Source organism: Oryctolagus cuniculus, chromosome 8 (genome assembly GCF_051225735.1).
Source record: "Oryctolagus cuniculus isolate XC-2025 breed Fujian yellow rabbit chromosome 8, ASM5122573v1, whole genome shotgun sequence".
In the NCBI taxonomy this organism is placed as follows: domain Eukaryota; kingdom Metazoa; phylum Chordata; class Mammalia; order Lagomorpha; family Leporidae; genus Oryctolagus; species Oryctolagus cuniculus.
Window position 1 is genome coordinate 142,105,512 of NC_142874.1, and position 7,492 is coordinate 142,113,003.

The 7,492-nt window shown below is 44.2% G+C and overlaps 1 long non-coding RNA gene across 1 annotated transcript; it reads right to left on the reverse strand.

Moving 5' to 3' along the window:
* Window positions 1–4,392: 4,392 nt before the first annotated feature.
* On the reverse strand, window positions 4,393–5,725 carry LOC149125215 (uncharacterized). The gene is made up of 2 exons (XR_016212610.1): window positions 5,479–5,725; window positions 4,393–4,632 (listed from the first exon to the last, which is right to left on the reverse strand). It is a non-coding gene; the product is annotated as an uncharacterized LOC149125215 (long non-coding RNA).
* Window positions 5,726–7,492: the final 1,767 nt, after the last annotated feature.

Below are 7,492 nucleotides of genomic sequence, written 5' to 3' on the forward strand. Positions count from 1 at the left end.
TTCTGGGAGCAAAATTTGTTATTTTCCAAACATGGAGCCTGGTATCCATTTTTGTTTTAGACACTGAAGCCATACCTGGAGCCCAATGCAGAGGAGTGAAATTCTTTAACATGTTCTAGGGTGTAGCCAGCCCTCCCCTTGGAGGAGGAGTGAGTTTGTGGGGTGTTTTGTCATTTGTGCAAGAGTGAGGGGAATAATGCTGTCCTCATTTTGTCATTGTCACTAGCTCAGGAGGCTTCTAGGGAGAGAGATGTTCAAATTGTTCAGAGGCACTTTCATACCTGAGATACGTATGTCTGAGCACATCACATGGAGCATGATCCAGATACATCTTCTGCTTTGAGAGATAGCAGAATAATCAACACCATTGTCCCTAGCATTTTCGGAGGCCTAAAACTTTTATGTTTGGAAAATTTTATATCCGTAGAAGGACAAAATCAAATGTCAAAAGTCTGATGAAGCCGGCGCTGCGGGTAAATAAGATAATTGTCCGCCTTGCAGTGCCGGCACACCAGGTTCATGTCCTGGTCGGTGCGCCAGATTCTGTCCCGGTTGCCCCTCTTCCAGGCCAGTTCTCTGCTGTGCCCCAGGAGTGCAGTGGAGGATGGCCCAAGTTCTTGGGCCCTGCACACACATGGGAAACCGGGAGAAGCGCCTGGCTCCTGGCTTCGGATCAGCGAGGTGTGCTTGCCGTGGCGGACATTGGAGCGTGAAGCAATGGCAAAAGGAAGACATTTCTCTCCGTCTCTCTCTCTCACTGTCCACTCTGCCTGTCAAACATAAAAATAAAATAAAATAAAAAAGTTTGATGAGATCCCTTCCCTGAACTCAGCTACGGTTCTGTCCAAATCTAACTACTGTCAACAAATGTACACATTAGTGTGCACTAATACTTTCCCATAATCGATATCTGACCACTTTGTATATCAAAATTTTGAGTTTTTCATCAATATACTCACGTGTGCCAACATTCCCAAACTCTCTGAGATGAAAGTGAAGGAAATGGCACTAGAAAAGAAATATCAGACAACATGAGTGAGCTACTGTGTATCCACAGTTACCTTGAATGTAAATGGAGTAAACTCTCTAGTTATAAATATGCCAAGTGACTAAGTGAATTGATGAAAGCACTCATTCTATGCTGCTTACAACATAACTCCACATCTAGGGGCACATGGGCACTGAAAGTAACACATACCATGAGATATTTCACACAGATGGAGTCCAAGGAAGGCAATAATCAGATTTCTACCAGATAAATAAATTTCAAATTAAGTTGGTATAAAGAGGTGGGAAGTGCATTATATAATGATGAAGGATTTAATTCCCCAGGAGGAAATAACAATGTTAAATGTGCATCCACCCAATATGCCTTCACCTCGATACAGAAAGGAAATGATAAGAAACCAGGACAGTGAGATTCCAGTACAATAATGACAGAAAGGTGCTTTCTGTTGAAAGCTTCTAAATGTGAGAGGGTCATCCTATTGCCTTATCCTGCTTGTACCTTCACACCCATGTTTTTAGACTAATGTATATGATACCTAGAGGCTATTCCATCTAAGAAAGAAGATGTGTGCTGGGAATATTACTTTAAAAATGTGTTGTAAGATTCTCAAACTAACATGCTGTTTCAGCACTGGGATATTTCAATGACACAGAGCTGTTGGGCTTTTGCATCTGACTAATTTTTTTTTTTTTTGCGTGATTTTGAGCATGGACATATAGATGTGAAACACTATTAACAGAGAAATCCACAACAGAAGCTATGTTTTGTAGAAAGTGGGACATAGAGATGCCAAGCAGAGTTGATCATGTTGTGTTAATCAGAAAAGAACTTCAGGAAGTGAGAATTCAAACAAAACAGAACTAGAAGTAAATAGATTAGTTATTCTCTCCATTTGAAATTTTTCTTTTAAAAAAATCTTGATTGTTTATGGTATATAAAACTTGAACATTTATGAAGTACCGTGTGATGTTTCATGCATGAATACATAGTGTGATGTTCAATTGAATCCAACATATCTGCCCTCTCCAACATTTATCACTTCTTTATGGTGGAAACATTCAGTGTTAACCTTGAAAATCTGAGTTCAATCCTTTTAAGCAAGATCAAACTTCGTTCTAAGTCTGTACCCTGATGTCTAGCACCTCTCCACCATCTTTATAAAAATTTATGCTTCCTTGGGACCAGCACTGTGGTATAGCAGGGAGGCCTCTTCCCACAGTACTGGAAATCACTAAGGGCGGTGGTTCATGTCCCAGCTGCTCCACTTGCGCCTCTGCACAGACAGGGGAGGCCCGAGGAAGCTCCTGGCTCCTGGCTTCAGACCAGCGCTTCTCCTGCCTGTCTCAGTGAGTCAGCGGATGGACTTGGCATCTCTCTCTTTTTCTGCCTCTGCCTCTCTGTAAAACCGTCTTTCAAAAACAGTAATAAATCTTTAAAAAAGAAGAAAACTAGCAGGTGTTCAACATGCTTGTTGTGTTTCCAAAATCCACTGCACATGATCACTTTTGTGTTATGGTACCTTAGTTTTTAACTGAAGGAACCATCTGGAACAATATCAATGTTAACTACAACTCATTTAAAATAAAAGCACAAAACTTTTCAGCAGTGTTCCAACCAAATGTGTTAAAGCTGTCACGCTGAGACTCCATTCTCCTCCAGAAAGGGAGTGTTCCAATTTCTGGGTCTTGATCATTTTTCTTGGTGCTGGTGTTCAAACTGTTGTCTGGGTGTATTGGATTATTTGAATACAAAATGGAGAAGGGTAACACGAATTGAAGCACAGTATTCCTTCTTTCAAATGTCATCTCTTTTTTTTTTTTTTTGACGGGCAGAGTGGACAGTGTGAGAGAGAGACAGAGAGAAAGGTCTTCCTTTTGCCGTTGCTTCACATCCAATGGCCGCCGCAGCCAGCGCGCTACGGCCAGCGCACCACGCTGATTCGATGGCAGGAGCCAGGTGCTTCTCCTGGTCTCCCATGGGGTGCAGGGCCCAAGCACTTGGGCCATCCTCCACTGCACTCCTGGGGCACAGCAGAGAGCTGCCCTGGAAGAGGGGCAACCGGGACAGAATCCATTTCCCCAACTGGGACTAGAACCCGGTGTGCTGCGGCACTGCAAGGTGGAGGATTAGCCTAGTGAGCCGCGGCACAGGCCCAAATGTCATCTCTTAAAACGGCTATCTTGCACAAGCATCCAGTGATTGTGCATTAAAGTGGCTGTGGCTTAAACTTACATATTATTTTTCGGAACAGGTGTTGTGAGATTACCAGATGGAAACACTTATCCAGAGCATATGAGGAGTCTAGGGTCACAAAGAGAGCCCTCCGGCACCTTGTGCCTTGACTAAGTACTGTTCAAGGAACGTATTTGTCTAGTTTCCATAGGTCTGTGGGCATGTGGTGCTGGAAAGGGTTCAGAATGCAGACCCCCACACACAAAAACGAAGAAGTCATACGGGCCCATGGGAGACAGTGCACCTCAGCAACATGAGTGAATGGTAGGGAAAAGGCAGACAGCCTAGGGAGAGTGCAGGCTTTGTGATTCATGTGTTTGGGTGGGCACGATCTGGGGACAGAGTAGGGAGGGAGAAATTGCATCCTCAGTGCAGACTCCATGTGTGCTGTGCACAAGGCCAGCATGGGTGCTGTCATATAGCGAGATCAGGTAGACCTTCACCTCGCTCACTGATGCACATGGTGACTTTCAGTATGAGAACATCTGCACCAAAATTACCATGGACTCCCCACTGCTGGAGACCTGCTTTCTCCCTCACAGTTTCTAGTGGTGCCCCCTCAGCAACACTTCACAGCAGTGTTAGGGTCACCACAGCTTATGGACACTCAGGAGACCGATGTGGGGGATTGACTCTCAAGTGTGTATTGGGCCTGGGGAGGTGCTACTGAAAATGAGTCCATCTCAGGGTGGGCTCCTGTGCTTGTTGCTCTCCTCCATGGTGTTTATGAACTGCCCCTTCCCACCTGAATTCAAGGTAGATCAGTGCAGCTGTTGTGACCCCAGGTCTCATGTCAATGCCCCGTGCTATGAGTGTAGGGATGGTCATCCTTCCAAAGATGTAATCATGGGGTGACCATAAACTTGAAGCAGACACAAATGCTTTGTCTTAACACATGTGAACTCTTCTTCAGAGTGAATCTCCACTCAATGTTGGTACCTGAGCAGACAATCCAGGGGGACACATAGAGCAAAATCAGGACTTGAAGTTCCCTAGCAGCTTTTATTTTCTGAAGTATGTGTTCATGCTTGATATTCCTAGAATTGGAGGTAGCTTTCCCTTTGGAAAGTGTGTGATTTCCCCACAGTGCTAATTGCAGTTCAGTGTGACCCAAAAGCATAGCAAATAGGAAAGAGATGTTGACACAGAGATTGGTTGCCAGGACTTTATATGAGATATAGAAAAAAAAAAAACTTAATGGCACGATTCTGGAGTAAAGATGGTTCTCTCCAATGTGTGGAGGCAATGATGAGTTCATTCTTCATTTTTGACTTTTTCCCGGCAACAGATATACTTGGAGTTAAATAGGCCGCAGCTACCATCTATCACCTCCCAAGGATCACAGTATTTTTTGCACGAACAGGGCATTTTCTGGCTTCTCAGCGGCGAAACTAGGGTAGAGAGAGGGGTCCTTCTATGAATACAAGGATCAAGAAAAGCCAGGACCATTCCACACTTAGATGAGAGGGTCTCATATGGACTACATCACAGCCAGCAGCAGGAAGAGCACCCAGCCACTGGAAGGAACAGACACAGCAAGTGTGGTCACAAACACGATTTGAGACCCTTTCTCCTTTGTCCGAGTCTTTGTGCTCCTGACCTTGTCAAACACATCTGAACACAGCTTTAGCTGGGTCTCCAGGTTCTCAACGTTTCTCTACTAAGCAGTGTCAAATGCTGTCCTCATAACTGGATTACACATTTGACCCAGGGTGACTTCCCTTAAGACTCTCCAAATTTGGACAAGGCTATTCCAAAGACATATGTTGGAATACACAGCCTTTTGTGAGGAACATCTCTTTGAGGCTTTTGACTTTCAATGTTTATTCTATTTCATTCTATTTGTTTGTAACATTTAGTATTAACTCTTAATGCATTTGTACCTCTTGGGGTATACACAATACCTTAACAAAGCACAGAGTGTACTTGGATCCAATCAGCTAGTAACCTCTGTAGTCCACACTTGAACCATTTTGTTGAATGTTCCCTGCTTTGCAGTCTCTCTGTAGGAAATGCCAGAGTATTCAGATCTATGGTTGCCCTGCTGTGGTGGGGAACACTAGGAACTACTAGCTGGACATACCTGTTGAACTGAACCCTGTTGGAAAAAACTCAAGGCTATGAGAACCTAAGTAAATTCAGCAGAGTCACTAAGACCTTTGAAGACTCAACCCCAGAGCCTTCCTCCAACCTTTCCTCTTCAGTTTCGGTAGTTCCTCCATGTTGGATTCTCTCACCTGGATCCTGAAGAGCAGAGGTTTCATCCTCAGCAAAGGAGATGGCCATGACCTGGCCACCCACATCTGTCCCCTCCTGGTCTGGAATCTCTTCATCTGATGGTGGCACAGGCTCAACCTTGGCCTGGAGTGCCACCAGGACAATGGCAGTGAGGAGGGCGAACGTCCTCATGTCTGGGAGTGAGCTGGAGGCAGGAAGAGCAGGGTTCTGAGTGTGCTGTAAGTGAGGACGAGACTTGATTATATAGTGCTAGGAGCAGGCTCTGTGACAAAGGCTGCAGTTAGAGACGGGCTGTATTTGATCCGGGCGGGGGGGGGGAGCTGCCATGCCTTCAAAGTGCCTCTGCTGGTGCTCTGTTCTCACCGTCTGCATTATGGCAGGCATCTGTGTGTTTTCCCTCCATCTATGCTTCATGCTGATAATCGAGATAAAGGACTGGATATTTCCCTCCAATTCCCATCTGCTTGAATATTTACTTCAGAATAATAAAAAGAAAACGAAGAGTCATTTCATTTGTTAATTTCTGGGAGCAAAGTTTGTTATTTTCCAAACATGGAGCCTGGTATCCATTTTTGTTTTAGACACTGAAGCCATACCTGGAGCCCAATGCAGAGGAGTGAAATTCTTTAACATGTTCTAGGGTGTAGCCCTCCCCTTGGAGGAGGAGTGAGTTTGTGGGGTGTTATGTCCATTTGTGCCAGTGTGAGGGGAATAATGCTGTCCTCATTTTGTCATTGTCACTAGCTCAGGAGGCTTCTAGGGAGAGAGATGTTCAAATTGTTCAGAGGCACTTTCATTCCTGAGATACGTATGTCTGAGCACATCACATGGAGCATGATCCAGATACATCTTCTGCTTTGAGAGATAGCAGAATAATGAACACCATTATCCCTAACTTTTTCGGAGGCCTAAAACTTTTATGTTTGGAAAATTTTATATCCGTAGAAGGACAAAGTCAAATGTCAAAAGTCTGATGAAGGCCAGTGCCGCGGCTCAATATGCGAATTGTCTGCCTTGCAGTGCCGGCACACCAGGTTCATGTCCCGGTCGTGGCGCCAGATTCTGTCCCGGTTGCCCCTCTTCCAGGCCAGCCCTCTGCTGTGCCCCAGGAGTGCAGTGGAGGATGGCCCAAGTTCTTGGGTCCTGCACACGCATGGGAAACCTGGAGAAGTGCCTGGCTCCTGGCTTCAGATCAGCTAGGTGCGCTGGCCATGGGGGCCATTTGAAGGTGAACCAATGGCAAAAGGAAGACCTTTCTCTCTGTCTCTCTCTCTCACTGTCCACTCTGCCTGTCAAAAATAAAAATAAAATTAAAAAAAATTAAAAAAAAAATGTTTGATGAGATCCCTTCCCTGAACTCAGCTACGGTTCTGTCCAAATCTAACTACTGTCAACAAATGTACACATTAGTGTGCACTAATACTTTCCCATAATGTGATATCTGACCTCTTTGTATATCAAAGCATATTGAGTTTTTCATCAATATACTCAAGTGTGCCAACATTCCCAAACTCTCTGAGATGAAAGTGAAGGAAATGGCACTAGAAAAGAAATACCAGACAACATGAGTGAGCCACTGTGTATCAACAGTTAACTTGAATGTAAATGGAGTAAAATCTCTAGTTATAAATATGTCAAGTGACTAAGTGAATTGATGAAAGCATCATTCTATGCTGCTTACAACATAACTCCACATCTAGGGGCACATGGGCACTGAAAGTGACAAATACCATGAGATATTCCACACAGGTTGATTCCAAAGGAAAGCAATAATCGGATTTCCACCAGATAAATAAATTTCAAATTAAGTTGGTATAAAGAGGTGGGAAGGTCATTATATAATGATGAAGGATTTAATTCAACAGAAGAAAATAACAATGTTAAATGTGCATCCACCCAATACGCCTTCACCTCGATACAGAAAGGAAATGATAAGAGACCAGAACAGTGAGATTCCAGTACGTTAATGACAGAAAGGTGCTTTCTGTTTCTAGGAAAATCAAAGCTACCAAA